The sequence below is a fragment of the Grammomys surdaster genome, unplaced genomic scaffold, assembly GCF_004785775.1.
Source record: "Grammomys surdaster isolate TR1022 unplaced genomic scaffold, NIH_TR_1.0 215, whole genome shotgun sequence".
Taxonomy (NCBI): Eukaryota; Metazoa; Chordata; class Mammalia; order Rodentia; family Muridae; genus Grammomys; species Grammomys surdaster.
In genome coordinates, this window is record NW_021604660.1 from 4,024,295 (window position 1) to 4,043,965 (window position 19,671).

A 19,671-nucleotide genomic window follows, 5' to 3' on the forward strand; every position below is an offset into this window, starting at 1 on the left:
CCCTCCCTCCCCCACCTCCCCTCTCTGTTTGAAAAAGTTAAAATTAAAACTTGAGAAATTAAGTTCAAAAGTATCATTTTTTTAGTAGGAGGAAAGAGGAAAACTATAGGCAACAGTAATCCTGCAAGTGTCATACTGCCAGCTGTGGTGGCTCATGCCTTAGGTCTTATCACCCCAGAGGGAGAGACAGAGGGGCAGAGGCAGAGGCAGGCCGAGCTCTGTGAGTTTAAGCCAGTCTGGTCTACATAGCAAGTTCCAGGGCAACTGGGGTTATACAGTGAGACCCTAGCTCAAAAAACAAACAAACAAACAAACAAACAAACAAACTACAGTCATATCCTTTGTTAGAAACCTGTTGGGTAGAAGTCATCTGTATCAAACCCTGCAGGAGTCCTGAACTTTGTCTGCAGTGAACCTACTTCAAAAATATGTTATATCAACCAGCTAGCTTAAGAAAGTTCACTGTGATGAAGTCCCTCTAAGACTGCTGAATTGTAAACTGGGAAGTTCCTTTGTTCCAAGCTTTGTTGTGCAGACTGAAGCTTCAGAGCATTTGAACCTGCTTCTACGTGATTATAATAAAAATTGTGTAAACAGAATGAAATTGGACCAACTAAAATTCTGTTTAAAAATTTGCCTCTGAAATTAGCTCAATGCGATTGATGTTTTGTCTGTAGGTTTATTTGTATTGATGTATATTTATTTTACATGTGAAATTAAACATATATTTGTTTGAATTAACGCAGCCCTGTTTTTGGACTGTGTAGTCTAGGCTGGCCTTAAACTGACTGTGTGTCACGCTGGTTAGTCTTGAACTCTGCAGTCCTGCTTTAGCCCGGGATTACAAATGTGTGCCACCACGAAAGTGTTTTTAACCTTATACCGAAGCTTCAGAGTCTGTAATGTTAAAGAGGACGTAGGGAGAGAGTATTGGGGAAGTTCTAAGGAAAACTGAGTGGTACTTAGCAAATACACTCCTGCTAACATATTGGAGTGATGCACTCAGGTTATTGAAAGCCCTGAAGATGAAGTACATACTCTAAAGCACTAGAGGTCCTCAGTTGACCGTGAACTCTACTGAGGGGGCAGAACACATGCACACACACACACACACACACACACACACACACACACACACACACACCACACAGGCTTTATTTTCATGTGTTTATTTGGTAATGCATGCTTCAGGATTGTGTTGGGTAAGGAAACTGAAGTACTACACACTCTTGGAATGTCCAAAGAGACTGCTGGTTATCTGCCATGCTGCTGTAATTTAGACAGATTATGTTCTTCATTCCCAACTTGAAATTTTTGTTTTTGTTGGTCTGATCAATGTGTGAATTCCTATATTAGATAAAAATTATTTTCATAGTGTAAATAACAACGAAGATTCCTTTGTTCAGGGACCTTGAGAACAGTGACCCTGGGTAGTTTGTAAATGGTAGAGTAAATAGGTAAGAAATGAAATTGATGGAATGTAGGGATGGTACAACATATTGCATTCTCTTTATTAAAAGCCTTTGTGCAAAGTTATGGGCAAATTAGTCTGATTTTTAGATAACAAGCTTAAATGAATCAGAGGTATATTTTTATCAATGAAGCAAGCTAAATAATCGGATATTTTAATTTGATTGATTGTGGTATGTTAATGTCTGATTATTTTGAACTTTGCTGACTGAACTTTTTGCTTGAAAACTAAAGACTTCAATAACTTTTTATGCCAGACTTTGAAGATAATATTTAGAATATCATACAGAGTAGTACAGATACAACACTTGATGGATCTTAAATGAAACAGAGGAATGCTTTTAAGTTAGCAGTAGTTTGCATCCTCATTTTTCCTTAAAATGACCATTTACAGGGTTTAGCACTTGCTTTACTGGACCTTGTCAGGATGATGATGTGTCTTAACTGTGCTAATCACTGAATGGAATCAGATGTACAAATGGCCTCTCCCGCAAGAGAGAAAGCTACATATATTTACATGTAGCTCTGTTCACAGAGCTCACTTGTTTTAAAATCTATTTTCCAAATTATGATGTAGAGATGCAGTACAAAGCACACAAAGAGTTAAGAGGAAGTTTTTGTGTAAGTGCACTTAGGAAATTGTTCTTTTGTTTATGCTATCTAATTTATAGAGGTGATCTATCCTTTAATCATTCTCAATATTTTAGTATATAATTTAAATTATATAGTCAATACAAATATGTCTTAATAAATTGGTGAGATTAAGAAACAATATTTGTTAATAATGACCAAAATGCAATAATTTTCCTTTATGTCTACTAAAATATTGTTAAAATAATTTTGATTTGCTTTAGGGAATGACATTGATGCAACCCCTTTTGGTAAAGCAAATCATCTCATTTCTTTTAAAAGCACTGTATTTCATAATTTATATATCTTTTCATTTCTTCATTGATTTTTATCTGATTTTGTGTGTGTGTGTGTGTATGTGTGTGTGTGCGCTTGGTTTTAAAGTATGCACTTTTATAAACAAAATACTTTAATGTCACTATTGAAGAACATGGTTAAAACACTCTGGCACTGTGCTTTATTTTGAAAGTCTTAACTACAGTCACCTATTATACCATCCTCTTAGCCTGCTAAAGATGCTTTTAATAGCATAATTTATATTTTTCTAGAACTTGTTTACTTTTTTTGTAACAAATTGTGATATAAGGAAATTCTAGTGTAAAGAACCTCATTACCTACCCCTTACTCTACTGAAAAACCTTTGCACACACTAATGAAGTTTGAGAATGTTATTTGATAGACATTAAGGTAAAAATGCAGGGACCAGGGAGATGTCTCAGTGGGTAAGACACTTGCTGCCAAGCCTGGTGACACAGGCTTGATTCCTGAAACCTGCATGGTGGGAGGAAAGACTGACTTGCACAAACCCCTCTGACCTCCACACACACGCAATAGCTCTCTCTCTCCCTCCACCCCACAGTAGATAGTTAAATAACACAAACCCCTCTGACCTCCACACACACACAATAGCTCTCTCTCTCCCTCCACCCCACAGTAGATAGTTAAATAACACAAACCCCTCTGACCTCCACACACACGCAATAGCTCTCTCTCCCCACTCCCATCCCACAGTAGATAGTTAAATAAAAAGGTAAAAAAATGCAGCAATATGCCAAATAAACTTGGCACCAAGTGTCATTTGTATAATATCAAAGGAAACATATTTTTAGGGTTACAAAATTATTGAGAATCTGGTCAGGGTTCCTTGGAGTTAAAGCACATACTAGAAATGTTTTTACATGGCAAGAATCCTGTGTAGAAGACAGCTGTGTTTGTCATAAGCAGCAGAGTTAGAATTACAGGAATTGAGAATTATAGAGGTAAGTTTTATTTAGCATTTAAGTACGATAAGAATATAAATAGTAAAATAAAAATCTGTTTTTTCTATGTGATCTAATAGATTTAAGAGTGAGAAAACATTTTATTTAGTAGATTGAGATTTGTAACAAATGGTAATAATAAAATTTTTGTTGCATATCCATTCCTGAATATTTTGTTTTACTTATAGATTCACGGCAGGAAAATTAGGAACACTGGAGAGTAAAAACTTGATAAACATACTCTGTTGTTAGATGAGTATATACTCATCAAATTTCTTTAGAAATGTTTGTATGCTTAAATGCCATTTTTATTTTTAAAAATGTTGAATTATTTTTCTGTCACTTAAAAAGACTTGTTTGTTTTAAAAATATCTAACTTGTTCTTTATAGCATCAAACTAAAACAAGCCATTCTCTTTATTAAAATAAAAGTTCTAGAAGTGTTTAAAAGTTGACTGGAATTTTAGAGAGTAACTGACTTAAGAGCAGTTGAAAAGTAGTTCCTATTATCTGTTCTTAAAAATCTCTTTTATGGTCTCACCTTAAGAACCACAGTGATATCATCAAGTAATTGTACTCACAGTGTGCATGCCCCACAGTTATAAATAAGCTGAAAGTAAGCTGGAATAAGTGGCCGAGTCCTGCCCTGTGTTTCAGCAGAGCAACACATAGCAAATGAAACCGTTGCTTTTGTATGAAAATTAATTTGCCTCTACCACCATTTATGCTAATATAATTAGGGAGGGTATGTGAAAAACCAAACTAACCAGTAACCAAAATTTAAAGATGAATAGAATCTCTTTTAAAGTTGTCAAATTTTCACTGTCAGTAAATGGATAAGAATGGATTTAGAAATTAAGCAGGTTCTTTTATTATGGAACTTTGAATTGAAATTTGGGAGTTAGAACTCTTTTAAAAGTTTAGTAAGATTGAATTACAGAAAGTAAGAATGTCCAAAGCCCTTGATATCATGTCTTACCTTGGCTTCTATGATTGTCACAGTGCAGAGCATTAAGTTGTATGAAGTCTTATGGGAGCTTAGTTGGGCAGTTTTCTGTTCCCAGGTTTATGGGAACAGTTGAAGTAGGTGGAGGAGAAAAAGTATTCTAGGGAGGTCTTATGACATCACATAGGAATTCTAACATGTGATTGGCTATCCCTGTTCTTATCACAACCAACCCTTAGAACTTATCTTTAAGTTTAGAAATGTCATTAACACTTTGTGCTTCACTTTTGATTTTTAATTTAAATGTGTGTATAATAGATACCTGAGAATAAAGTAAGCTTGAAGATACAGCTTTATAGTAGGTAGCTTTCCTTAAAGAGCTATACGTCTTCAGACTTGGAGATAATTACACACTGCTGTTGGAGTGGAAGAACTAAAATTGTTGTGAAGGAATGCAGGTAGCTTGGGAGGGATGATGTAGGCTCAACCAGGGCAAGGTTGATGGAGCTGCCCTTGCCAGAGCAGCAAACATTCTTAGGTGATATTTGATGCCTTTCCCTGTCTTATTTGTGTCTGTGCTTTATATATGTCTGGGTATTGCTGTCTAGGTATAGGTGAGTATGAGAAAACTAGGCTAATAATTACTTTGAGTTTTGAAAAAGAAAAATAAATTTATAGTTAGATGAGCAAATACTTTTAACTTATATTTTCTTCAGTTAAGATTTTAACCAATGTTCTTATGAATTATTCCATATTTCAATAGGTATGTATTATCCCCAGAAAGATGCAATTTATAAATTTAAAAACTTAAGATGTTTTTATAGCTACATTGTATTTTCACAAAAAAAATGAATAGCTATCAGCTTACTAAAAGAGTCAAGAGTCGCTTTTCTAAAAAGAAAGAGCTGCAGATTCCTGTTAGTTGTATAGCAGTGAGGTGGTGTTGACCAGATTTTCAAGTGATGAAATTTAAGTGTTGAGTATTTCTGAAAGTTTTTGATCTAATATAGCATTTCTTTTTTTTTTTTGTCTGAAATGTGAGAAAAAGTTTAGAAAGTTGAATGTCACTTGTAGGTCTGCACTGGCTTTGAGTAGAGCTGAGTTGTGCTACAGAGCTGAGCATGTCCTGCTGCCTCCTACTGTGCTTCACTGTTTTTAATGTTACATGGATGTAAACCAGCACATGCGTGGATCCTGAGTTTTCAGTTTTGAGAACCTATGTGTAATTCTGCATATACAGAGTAAACTCAGCCTCCCTCTCCTTCCTGTGGGTAAGAAAAATGTGACTGCAGCTGCTCATGTGCCCTTAAATGGATATGATCTTGCCTTCTTGCAACGTAAGATGAAACCCTTCTCTTCAGCAAATCTCTTGTTGCTTAATAGGTTACATAAAACCAACTGAAAAATATTTTATCAAAGAAAGTCTATAAACATTATTTAGGGACATATTTATCACATAAAAGTAAAGTGCAGACTATATTTTTGCAAGAATTCTCTCTCACTGTGTGTAGAGCCAAAAACATCAGTGTTTGGTACTTCCCTCCATGCCTTCCAACAGTTTTCTTTCTGACTTTACATGATAAAAAAATTGCTTTATCAGTTGCAAATAACTGCTAGTAATATGAAACCTTAGAAAGTGCAGTGGCTTACAGTAGCTTATCAAAGGTAACACAGGTGGGAAGAGCAGAGGAGGTTTGGGGTGGAGCCGAGTTTAAGGTAGAACTCCAGTGACAGCTGGCATATTTGAGGGCAAAGCCATCATTTGGACTTTGCTCTCATACGACTGCATCTACCAACAAATGAGTTCTAAAGATAGTTATAAGTTAATTATTCAGGACTGTAACTACTTTTCCAAAGTCTGCTTTGTCTGGCAGATACATATATTTATTTGAGAATGAAGCTTAGGAAAAACAGAATTGATAATACTTGGTTGGAGAAGGTAAGGAATTGCTGCAGACTTAATAAATCCGACTTATTTTACATGTTTGCAAGTTGATTTTTTAAATCATATGGTGAGTTAGCAGGAGAAGATAGCAGTCTGCACAGTTCTTATTAAATCTAGGTTGTAGAAACGGAAGAGGCTGAGTGGATGTTGTGATTGTTACATTTCAAGACAAACTATGAAACAGAATATATAGCCTGAAAGTAGAATGTGGATCTAAATGCCCAGAAGCTCCTCTATCAATTGGATTTGTAACAAAAATTAATATGAGTGGAAGTAATAATTTCAGTGGAATGGTGGATGCACGGAGCATACCAGTAATAGCAAAATGGCAAAATTCCTATAGCATTAAAGTTGTATTTCAAGAGCTAAGACGTCTTATGATGTCCAAAGAAAATACAAAGCTTTCACAGCCACCAGAAGGACAGATGTACAACAGCTAATTTTAGTGGATCTCAAACTTGTCTTAAATCAGCCACCTTCTACTCATGATTAAATATCACCATGCAGAATACCCACACATTAAGTGTGAGAATTGGAGCTGGTAATCATGACCTGGGCAGTTGTAAGAATATGTTTAATATATGTACACCTATTATGTTTTCAGGTAACGAGAAGTGCAGCACACTTTTTCTTTCTCTTCTTAAAGCACTGTCATTTAAAACATGAACCTGAAGTACTCAAAGTGGAGTTCAGGTTTTTAAGACAGAGCATGGCAAGAGTGTCAGATGACCATGGAAACCTTTGTTTTTCTGAAAAGTAAAGTCTCAAGAAGGAAGAACAGAAATGGCATGCTTTATCCATCATATTTAGAGCTGCAGTTGGAGTTGTTTAAAGTAGCAGATGTAATGACTAGTCACCAATTGTGTTAATTCTTGAAGCGGTGTGGGTGCTGACTGCTATTAGTATCAAAAATAGTTCAGGATTGTTGTGATGCCTGTATTTATAATAAAAAGATGTTTGATGTTTTGAATTTCTGTTAAAAGCTGTTCCCGTTTGTTACGTGTAACAGACATGATAGTTTGTTTACAGTCTTTGTCTAATAAAACATGCGTGGAAGTTTTAAGTGAAGTCAATAAAAAGGAAATAGGTGTATAGATATGTGATTTTGAGATGAAAGTTAGTCTTAAAATGTAAATAAAATTTGGAGTGTGTCTTCAGAAAAAAAATGCATATGACACAAACACATCCTCTAGGAAGGGACTATGGGGTTCTGATTTCCAGTTGAAAACTGGAATCTAAGTTACATTCTGTAGATGTGTATGAGGATACGGATCTCTTAGGTTTGCCTTTTCGGGAGTTAGCTGTGCTGCTCATGGGGATTCCTAGGGAGGTTTACCAAGATCCTGTAAACACAGATTGTTTAGTAGAAACATTTGTCAGTTATTGAGTGTTGTTGGAAAACTGCTCCACTTGAGTCTTGGAAAACTTGTTCAAGTATTTGTCAGTCTTCATTTGGAATCACTTATCACTGAAGTCCATTTTAGACACATGACTCAGAGAAATGTGTTGATTGGTATTGTGGCTGAGGGTTAGCAGCAAGAAGTGTACACAGTGATGGTCCCAGATGGTGACAAGGTATCCGTTTCACGTTAGTGCCCAATGTCCTTTGCCTTCAGAAAGTGAGCTGGTGACATGGCTGTGGATAGTCATGACTCAAGCCCTTGAACATGTTGTGGAAACAGTGACTTGTTTTTACTGACCTCTCAGTGAAATGTTTGTTTATTCAATTTTGTTTTCTGCAGAGCAGGTAGGTTTATTAAGGGAAAGTAAGAAAAACTCCCAACAGTTGGAGGAGCTAAAGCGAGGAAAGCCCCATTTATTCATTTTTTCACTGTAGACCATAAACTATTAAGATGCTAGTGATACATTAGGCTCTTGCTGTAGAAACTGCAGATAATTTTATAAGGTTTAGTGTCAGAACCTGTGGATTCTCCATCCATGGATTCAACCAACAGCAAAGAGAAAGTAATTCAGACATGTATACAGACCCACTCTTTCATTATTACATAAATAATAATTTGATAGCTACTTATATACAATTATATATCAATATAAGTCATAGAAGTGATTTACAGTATATAGGAGGATGTGTATAGTTTTGTGCAAGTAATGTGTCTGCCATTTTTATAAGGGACTTGAGCATTTTCAGATTTAGATATTCAAATTAGGATCTGGAACTAACCCTCAAAGATACCAAAGGAAATCTATCATGCCAACTTGAGACTTTTTGAAATACTGTATTTATCACTGTTTTGAAATTGCTATAATTAGACTTGCTGATATTATTTAATGTATCAGTCGAAGTGTGTATATCTGTTTCCTAGATCTTTGGAGGTAGCAGCAGGAAGGGAACGAGTTTCAAGGTCATCTTTAGCTACACAGCAAGCCCAAGGCCAGCCTGGGCTACATAAAATCCTGTCACAAAAATCCAAAAACATAACTTAAAAAATGTGATGCATTGACAAAGCACATATATTACAATGTCGCAACATCATTTTTAAAAAACAGTAATTGGATTGTAACTTGATTCTTTTCCAATCTCACACATTTTGAATGAACACCTTCATAGAGTTATAGCAGATTTAATCCAGTGTTTCTATATGCTCTCCATCCAGTTTCTCATGTTAGCATTCTCCATTAGTATGATGTGTCTATCTCAACAATTGTGCAGATGCTACCAGGTAGTTTTAGTAATCTCGTTGCTTAATTTGGATTTTACATTTTTTCCTTAATGTCTACATTTAGTAATCATATCTCTTTTCTGCATACTTGGTTCTAACAACTTCTCCAAACTTAATGATCCTGCTAGTTTTGAAGAGTAATAAGATGTTTTGTAGCATCTGTCTAAGTTGTGATTGCTTCCTCAGTTATCTGTCTGGTTATTTTACATTTACCCTGTTGTTGTTATTTTACATTTACAACCTGTTGCTGTTAGTTTATCTGCTAGATGAAGTGCAAGCTCTTTGAGAGCCAGTTCATGAGATCATTGCCATTTATTCTTTTTTCTTTACTTGTTTTAGGGAATAAGGTCCTTTTATGTATCCCAGGGTAGCCTCAAACAGTTCTTTTCCCCAGTGTCCCTAGTTCTTGCATTTCCGGTGTATGTAGCTGTTGCTTATTCTTCATATTACAATTATCTGGTGCATAATTGGCCTGCACTGATTTTTAAATTTTTATTGAATGAAGAATTAAACTCATTGGGAAAGATTATCCAATGATTTTGAGTTACCTTGTAGAGCTATTAGGGAAATTCTCTTTTAATGTTCATTTAGGGGAAAAGAATATAAATGTTTAAGACATATAGGATAGTAGAATAATCAAAAACTATTATGTTGTTATTATTTCAAAAGGCAAGAAAGACCATGTTAAAAATAAGTCCTGACTTTTATCTTTAAATTAAGATTTTTATTTTCTTTCTTCAGTGGATTTGCTGTATATCTTGGTACATTAACTTTTAACATTGGCTCTCTCTCATGCAACATAGTTTTATTTATACAGTGTTTAAATTTAGCTTTTATTTGACTATACGTTTTACTTGAACAAAAGCATGGTATCTACCTGTCTGTAAGTCCAGCGCTTAGAAGGCTGATGGAAGAGGATGTTGAGTTGGAAGCCAGCCTGGCCTACTAAAGGAAACTTGTAAAAGGTTACAGATAAGCAGATCGCCCTTTCCCACAAAACCCCCAAAGCATTAATGTTAACAGTAACCTTTATGTAGCATTCCAATCTTGCTGTGTTTCCCTAACTCCTTACTCAGAGAAATGCTTACTTTTGGTTTATTGCATTTATTTCTTTACATTCACCCGTAGACATAGTTTACAAAAATTTATTTATTGTGTATATTTATACACACAAATAGCACACTCCTGAATGTGTGGAGATCATATGGCATATGGCTTCTGGGAATTGAACTCAGCTCTTCAGGCTTGGTGGGAAGCATCTTTACTCTCTGAATTATATTGCTGGCCACTGTGCATAATTTTGAGACATGTTAAGCTTATCTTCTTGTAAAGTACACTGTCATTTATATAGTTCTTAACATTGAGTATGGTGTGTGTGTGTAACACTGAATTTTTAAAGTGCAATAGTAGAGGGAAAGGAAAATCAGTTTTTCTGGAAACATTTTGACAAGAAATTAGGGTAACAAGTGGTGATTAAATTTAAACAATTTAAATATTTAACAACCATCTCAAAGTTGTGGGGTTTTTTGTAGGTTAGATACCTCCTGGGGGGTTATCTAACTCCTGAGGATCTTTTTTTTTCCATTTTTTTGTTTTTAAAGTTTGAGAATTACTGCCTTAATATTGAAGACTGAGAAGATTGAAGAAGAAAAGACAGAAAACATTTAAGCAATATTTTAAGTATGATCTGAGCCTGGGAGGACAGGAAGTCTTTCTGATAATAGGGAAGACAGGATAGTTCTTCTTCAATTCAAACAGCTCATTAGAGTGTAGCCTTAAGGTTTGGTGAGAGCTGTATATTCACCTTTAGAGTCAATTTTCTAGATAACTAAAGGCCTAGCTTTTTAATTTTTTTTCAACTATCCATCAATTCTAGGCAGATTATCTATTTTCTTATTAAATATTACATAAAGAATGTATTGACATTAAGACAGGATAGACAGTTTTTGAAGAGGGTTTGTGTAGTTGTGCACCAATTTGTAAATATATTTTGTTAATTTTTGAGTCTGTATTTTACTTACAGTATCTTTCTCCTCAAACCCTCCCATTCCTGCTCTCCTTCAAATTACTGCCTCTTTTTTTCAATTGTGACTGCATACACATGTATATGTGTATATGTGTATTTATATATATGTATGTGTATATGTCTATATACACACAATACTCACATACATGTATGTATTCATAAATAAAACCTACTGGGTTCATGTAATGTTACTTGTATATATGTTTTCAGGCCTGGCAGTTTGGCACTGCACGGCTTTTTGGTATGTTCTTCCCTGGGGAGGGCTACCTCTCCTACTACCAGCTTTCCTCAGTTGTCTGTAGTTCTTATATAGGGTTGAGGCCTCAGGCTTCTCTCTGTCCAGTTTGCATATTTGTTGTTGTTTTTAAGACAGGGTTTCTTTGTGTAGCCTGGCTGTTCTGGAACTTGCTCTGTAGACCAGGTTGTCCTTGAACTCACAGAGATCTGCCAGCCTCTGCCTCCCTAATGCTGTGATTAAAGGTGTGTGCCACCACTGCCTGGATAGAGACACAATCTCATAGCAAACTATGTGATCTTCTCTGGCTTTATAGTCTTTCTGTCCTTTCTTCTGGAATATTCATTGACCCTTAGACATGGGAATGTTTTGTAGATATATCTACTGGGACTAGGTGCCATGACTCTGTATTTTGATTGGTTATGACTTTGTGTAGTGGTCTCTATTCGTTGCAGTGATATTCACTACTGAGAGGTGAAGAGTATACTTATCTTTGGGTATAAGGACAGATATTTATAGATTGTTGTTTGGGATAATGCTGGTTTAGTAAGTTGGTGGTTATAGAAGTTCTTTCAATAATCATGCTTTTACTAGCACTGCAGAGATAGCTAAGTTTCCAGTACCCAATTTGTAAAATTTATTAAATGAATGCTAAGTGGTAGGAACACTATAGTCCACTATGTGTTTTCGAGGAACATGCCTGTTAGTATACAACTAATATGTCAGTGAAATATTTACTATGTGGAAGTTAACTGCACCAGAGTAAATTAACACTTAAGAGAATGAGAAAGGTCAGATTAGGCATCATATGAGGAAAGAAATAGTGTCACTTGTGATCCATAGAACTGTAGGAGAGGACAGTGCCAGTGCCAACAGAATTACTCCACTAGAAACCTCATGGTCAACTAAAAAATTACAAACTAGAATAGAAATTAAAGATAAGGAAGCCTTTCCCATTTTCAATCTTGTAGATTCCTAAAAGGATCAGTTTGCTTTTCTGAACTTTTTGCCATTTCCTTCAGCCCTTTTGTGCCCATAAAGCTCTCCTGTACTCAGCACAGGGACATTTCTATTTTTGTAGAGGAATTGCTGCCTGATGCATGAGTCACCCACAGTGTTCAAGCCAATTAAGATAACTAAACTCAATGTATTGACAGCTTTATTTTGACATTGTACATATGTCAAAATGAGAACAGATTAGAGATGGAATGCATTTAAAATCTCAGGTTCTCAGGACCACTAAGGAGAAAGGAAACATTATTTAAAGTCTCTGGACCTTCATGCTTACTCTTTTCATATGATTTATCTTTTAAAAGCTCACTTGCTGATGGCGGTAGTATAGCAAATATCCAATAGTTTCAGACAAAGAAGAGGCAAAACAAAAGACAATCTAGTAATTCATATGCTTCTATTAAAAAAATAGTTTATAACCCTGCTAAGGTTTGTGGACTCAGATTTGTACACGATGATCTAAGGTTTCTAGTGACTAAAAGAAACAGCAGCGAGTGAGCCTGAACTTTCCTTTTCTTTAACAAAATCAGTGAGAATGTCATATACATAGAGTGAGTACAAGGGTTAGCACAATGAACTCAACATTTGTAAGGATATGCTAAAAGTCACTCAACTGTGACTTCATTGTGCAAGAGCAGCATCCTGGTCTACAGCATTTTGAAGCAGTTTTGAATGCCAGAAGACTGTTTGCTTTTCTTTATTTTGTTCTATCTGTTGCATGTGATATGCTTCCTCTTATCCCTGTTTGGTCTCTCCAATGGGGTCTGGTGTAGGAGTGCAGTCTGAACAGTTGCCTTGCAGGTGTCATGCTAACATGCTGCTTTGTGCTGTGGTTGTATTTCACTCAGTGCCTCTTAATATTATTGTCAATTGTCATTCCTATCTTTCTTCTTTCTCAACTCCTTTCATTTATGGGGTTTGGAGAGTAAATTTTCCTGTACTCTAGCATTTTTTATAAGTAATTAACGATCAGATGTTCTGATTACACTAAACATCTTGAAAATATAATTATATTTAAAAGTTAATTTTAAAATAAACATGCAAATTTCACAAAAATTGGTTTATAATTTATTGTTATGATCAACATCCTGGTTACTAGTCCGAGACACTGTACTACATATAAAATAGAGTAAGAAATATCTCTGCCTTCATAGTCCTTAAAAACAAGGAAAACCTCCAAATTATTTATTGATTTTTCTTAGTATGAAGAGGTTTTCTCTTGGTATGTTTGGATATTTTATGTGATTATATATTAAACACATATACTATAAATTTCAATGATTTTTTAGTATGGAAACATTTGCAAACATTAAATTTAATGAATTGAATTCATCAATCACTAAATATTAAGAACTCTATTTTTTCCTCAGAAACCATAAACTGAATATAAATAAACAGATAAGTATGTCTTCTTGGCTTTGTAAACTTTTTATAACTAAATGTTAGTTTATTTGTTGATAATCAGGCTTTAAATGAGTTTGTCTTATATTTAAAATCTAGCTTAATATTCAAAAGTTAGTCTAGTAACTTTGGAGATATTTCTATATTTGAGAAAAAGGCAAATATTAGACTGCAATATGGTCTTAGTACATAGGCTCATTTCAGACTCTTCCTCCATCAGCCTCACTGTTGGTGGGATTCCAGTTATAGACCACCAAGTCTGGCTTGGAATAATTTTTAGATGTCACTTTGAATATATAGAAGAAACAGTAAATATCTCTAGCTGCAATAATAGAAAGCAACCAATATGTGGACAGTAACGAAAACTGGATAATCATTTGACACAGCATAAAAGACCTCCTCTTTTAATATAACCACCGTTAATAGTTCTGTTTAATATACATTTGATATAGTTTAATGCAGGCATTGTTTTTGTTCCGGACCCTTTTGTTATTTAAGTCTTTTCTTTTGTCTCTTAAATAGTAAAATATGGTGAAAACTTGATGAAAAGATTTTGGTAATCTGAGTTTTAATAGAAAATATGTTGCTATTTCTGTTATAGCTCAGATTTAATAGAAGCTGTGTGTATTGTCTGGTATGTTGTTACTCATACTGTTCAATAGCCTATAAAATAGACCCGCATTATATTAAAGACTTTATTTTGCTAACTCCTGCCTTTTGAGTGATGGAGGTAGGGTGGGAAGATTCATGATTAACCTTATTTGAAGATATAAATCTTTGTTTTCTTAATCTTTTAAGGAAAGTCCCTTTTCATTTTGAGTATGTGTGCATGCATATGTGTGTAGGTGCACATGTGAGGCTGTACATGTGGAGGTCAGGGCTTGGCATGGGGTGCCTTTCTCAATCACTTTCTACCTTACATTTTTAGACAGTGTCTTTCACTGAATCTGGACCTCACAGATTCAGCCAAACTGGCTGCCCAGCAAACTCTCTAGGGAGCCTCCTGTCTCTGTCTCCCTAGTCCTGGATTATAGGTGTGTACAACCATGCCTGTCATTAGGAAAAAAAAAAGAAGATGTATTTTTTTTTTAGATTTGAGGATGTGTCTGTGTGTGGGTGTCTGCACCTGAGTATAGGAGCACAAGGCCTGAGGAGACAACAAGGAGGTGTTGGATCCACATGGAGTTGGAGTTACAGATATCTGTGAGCCAGACATGAGTTGCAGTGATCTGAGCTTGAGGTCCCTGGAAGAGCAACAAGTATGCCTAACCAATTAGTCATTTCTCCAGCACTTGTGCCTGGCCTTTTTTCCGTGGATGCTAAAGGTCTGAATTCAGAACTTCATGATGCATGACAGGTGCCTTACTTAGTAAGCCATCTCTTCAGCCCTTACTCTTCAAGAATATACCATACAATCTGTTTTATGACTACAATTTCATATGTATCAATCTTTTCTTTGTTAGCATTTAAATAAATACATGATAAGTTAACACAGATGTAACCGAGATTGAGTTTTGACAGGAAACAATGTTTCTTCCACTAAAAAATAGTTGAAGGTAATTTGTTTGTGTAGTGTTACTATAGAGATAAAATCTTCTAAGGTTTTGTTTTCATGCACACATTTTAAAGCTAAGCGTGTATATGTTCATATTCTCCTTACTGTTTTCCCTACAATACATTTGCATCTTTATTTCAGTAAAGTGTATTAGGATGACAGGAGTGCATCAAAGAGTTAGGAAAAAATGAAGAAATAACAGCTCTTGAACCAGCTGTGGTTGTGTACACCAGTATATCTGGCATTTGAGAGGCAAAAGTAAAGGTCATCCTTGGCTATATACAGTAGGTTTCAGGCCACCCCAGATTACATGAGACCCCATTTCAGAAAACCAACCAGAAAAATTATCTTCTGACTTGAAAAAAACAATCCTTAAAAGAACAGCATTTCCATTGGACAAACAGTTCCTTATGTAATGCAGAGATTTGAGGGGTTGGGGTCACTCTGATTGGAAGAAATGACTAATGACACTATCAAAAATGTGCTTTTACCTTTATTTTGTTAAAAGATGTGGCATTACTGCACAGATAATATAGACATAGTTCAGTTTCTACTAAATTCACAGTTCTTTATTTAATATCCTTTTCTTCGAGTAAACAAAAAAAATATTGAATTGTGGTGCTGTTTGTAATATACTTTCATTTCATTTATTGAGCATTGCGACTTTCTTTTGGCTGAGGTATCATTCTTTTACCAAACAACACTTATAAAGTACTATTTTTGATAGACTATTCTAGGAAACAGAAGAAGATTTGCTGTGTTGTTTGACGTGTTGTGAGTGATCCATGAGCCCAGGGACAAAGGCACATGAAGGAGAGAGATAAAGACCCTGAAGAACTGCAGAGGTGGTGTTCCAGCTAGTACAGGAGCTCTGCAGTATCTAAGTTCAACACTGTTTGTCCAGCCAGAGAGTGCTGAGCTATTTTAAGATGCACTAGAGTAAACTTTTATTAGAATCATGTTTGGCAACATTTCATAGCATCTGGGTTTCTTCTCAGTAGCATGTTTAGTATTGTTGTAGATATGAGCTATAGTTATTCAATTAGGAGAATGGAATTTGTCATTCACAATGACAAGGGGAAAGAGGAATGTGTGTGTGTGTGTGTCTGTCTGTGTCTGTGTGTCTGTGTGTCTCTCTCCTGAGTCTATAAATCTATTTGAAGCTAGTTAGAGCCTATACACAGAGGAGTTATGATTTTTCCTTTGGTTCTTGAGCTAGTATTTTTCTCTAATTAGCAAAGAATAATATATAATAATGCATGTTTAGGAAGAACATCTAAATGATGGATTCTGTTCTTTCCCTAAATTTGCCGACTATAGAATATGTTTATAACAGTGTTTGCTTGTAAACAACAACAACAACAAAAAGGACACAATCCCTTTGCTTCCATTCTTGGAAGCATCATACTGGTTACAGAAGTTCTGTTCCTTCCTTGGACTAGCTGTTCCAAGGCCTTAGGATTGCCTTTGTTTCTCATGTTCCTGCTCAGTTAAGTTTTATTACTTTTGAAATACACAAATTACATATTCACAAATTTGTTAAACTCTTATTTCTATTGTTTAGAGTCAATAGAAACAAGATACACTATTGAAAATTTCAGAGAAACACCATAGTAGCATATCTTTTTCTATTTTATCAATATGTACAAATATTTTTCTATCAAACAATATCTAGGTTTTCTACATTTAATAAAACTGTGTTTTGCTATCTCTATAAATAACTACCACACAGTAGTATTATGGCTAGTTATAATTTTATCTAACAAATTCTTACTCTTTGCAAGTTCTTGAGGAAAATATATTATTGATAGGCTATAGAGGACGGGGTACTGTCATAGAAAGTGACTTCTTTTCCATGTGAGAGTGGACTATCCTCTATTTTTTCAGTTTTAATTTCTTATTAATTAATTAATTAACTTTACATCCAGATTGCAACTACCTCTCCCTCCTCTTCTCCAAGCCCCTCTCTCTTGCTTCCCTTCCTGCATCTTCTCATTCTCTCTCCTCAGAAAAGAGGAGACCTCGAAGGGATATCAACCCAGGTTGCATATCATGTTGCTGTAGGACTAGGTACATCTTCTCCATTTGTGACTAGGCCTAGTTAGGGAAAGGGATCCAAAGACAGGCAACAGTGTCAGAGACAGACCCTACTTCTGCTGTTCGGAGTCTCACATGAAAACCAAGCTGCTCAACTATTAGATATGTGCAGAGGGCCTAGGCCATGCATGTTTTCTGGTTGGTGGTTTAGTTTCTGTGGGCTCCTGTGGGCCCAGATTAGTTGATCCTGTAGAATTTTTTTGTGGTGTCAGGCTCCTTCAATCCTTCCTCCCCCTCTTCAATAGGATTCCTCATCTCTGCCTGATATATGGCTGTGGGTCTCTGCACCTATTTCCATCAGTTGCTGGGTGCCTTTATCCCTGTAGGTAGGACAAATTGTGGGTTGATAGCATCTCCTTTGAAAGAAAATGTCTTTATTCCCCTAGAATATTGGCAGTTCTGAGATCAGTGTAACCTGTGGGCTGTTAATAAGTCTGTTCTTGCATTTTGTTGAGTGGAGCTTATTGACTTCATGTTTGCAGGTGTAGAATAGCACCAGAACAGCAGTAAGAAAGGACACTGTTGATAGGACTATCCACTCCAGCATCTTTAGTGCACTCCAGTGGTCCTGAGAGTTGCTCTAGCAGAGGGTCTTCTTCTTTTCTTGGCATCATCTTAGTGTTTCACCCTATGAGAAGCTTTATATCATACTGATTTTTTTAATCTATTGTCTTTCTGGTTTAAACTTCATTGATGTCTGGGTTTGGACTTATTTTCTTCTATGTGCTTGCTTCAAATGTTGTGAAAGTTAGTTTTTATTGGCACCTTGGCAAGATCTAGACTTACTTAGAAGAAAAGTCTATCACCACACCTGTGAGGTACTATCTACATTAAGTTAATTGAGATGGGAGACCCACCTTAACTATGACTGGAACTGTTTGATGGGATGGGATTCTGGACTGAATAGAAAGGAGACAGTGAGCTGAGCAGAGGCATTCCTCATTCCTGTCTAATTCTTGTCTTGAGTTTGGGTGCAGTTGGACCAGCTACTCCAAGCTCTTGCTGCTGTGGCATTTCTGTCAGGATGGACTGTGCTGTTGAACTGTGAGCCAAGATAAACCCTCCCTTCCTTAAATTGATTTTGCAGGTATATTTTCTTGTTTCTAATACTCACTTATTGCCATACAGTTCGTTCGTGTTCTCTCTCTCTCTCTCTCTCTCTCTCTCTCTCTCTCTCTCGCTGATTTTTAAACACCCTTTGATATTTTCATTCAGTTCAATTCACATTTTATTTGGAAGAAGTTTAATTGCACTGATGCCAAAATGATGGTGCTTAAGTTTTCACATCTGGTATAAAATGTCCTTTTATATATTATATATGTACATATATATATATGTGTCAGCTACGCCAGCATAGCTAACTGAGTTCCTTGGATCGGCGGAGGGCTGAGGGCGAGAGAAAGAAAGACAAAGAGTCATCTGGTAAAGAACCAAATGCTATATTTTCAACTGTGTAGACCCCTTTTATACTCCCCACAAAACAGGAACACAAACAGGAACAGGAATAAAAACAGGAACAAGGATCAAAACAGGAACAAGGATCAAAACAGGAACAAGGAGACACACTTGGCAGCTTATCACCTAAGTTTGGATTTCTCCTTGAGCAGTCTTCTCAGGGAAATGCATAGAGATGGAGGATCGGGCATAACAACACAGGTGCAGAGGATAGTGACTCACAATTCACCCTTTTTCTTTTAATTAGAGGCCGAGAGGAGACAGAGACCAGACCCTCAGTGAATGTTGGGGATATTGTAATGACCTCCAGCCCCCTGCCGTTGTACAGTGAGGTGGTATGGTCATACCCATCCCGGTGTCTTTTTCCTGAGGAGGGGAACTGTATCAACACCAACCTCTGTGCAGCCAGGCATGTCTCTCAGGGAAAACTCCCTTGCAGTCCTGGCTGCAGCTCAGGCCTAGGTGAATGATAACGCTCTTTGTAGCATGGTCAGCCACACTTGGGCAGAGGGATCCCCTCGACCATGTAAAAGCACCAATCCTCGCACAATAGCTTGAGATTGTACCTGTTGTGCCCAAAGGCAGCACAGACACCCAAAAACAAGCATCAGCAAAATTAGGCTAAAAACTGCCAAGGAAGTAACTCCAGCCCACTCTTTCACCAGCATTCCCACTTGAAGAAACATGCTCAAGATAGATGAACCATCAATAGGATAAACTCTGGTATTATTAACTAATACAATCTTATTAAAGAGCTGCCAAGTAAGATAATAATAAGTAGCATTCCAAGAGCCAGAAATCAACTGATTCAAATACTTAACAGAAAAGGAAGCATTAATTACATGCACAGGTGTAACACAAAATGGCATGAAAGAAGGGATCATAGCTAACAACATATCTGGTGAATAACACAAGATCTACTTGTTCTTGAACCAAAGCAATTTGTTGATTTGAATATAAA

The 19,671-nt window shown here is 36.1% G+C and overlaps 2 protein-coding genes and 1 pseudogene across 4 annotated transcripts in view; 2 read left to right on the top strand and 1 right to left on the bottom strand.

The window, feature by feature from the left end:
• The window catches only part of Pln (phospholamban), a 9,363-nt gene extending 4,945 nt beyond the window's left edge, over positions 1–4,418 (bottom strand). Inside the window, exon 1 of the mRNA XM_028772604.1 lies at positions 4,338–4,418. The gene's annotated coding sequence lies outside the window, so the exon portion shown is untranslated. The remainder of the gene's footprint in view (positions 1–4,337) is intronic.
• LOC114625338 overlaps positions 1–6,689 on the top strand; it is an 8,140-nt pseudogene extending 1,451 nt beyond the window's left edge.
• Positions 1–19,671, top strand: part of Cep85l (centrosomal protein 85 like) — a 112,624-nt gene that overhangs the window by 42,679 nt on the left and 50,274 nt on the right. The window lies entirely within an intron of this gene.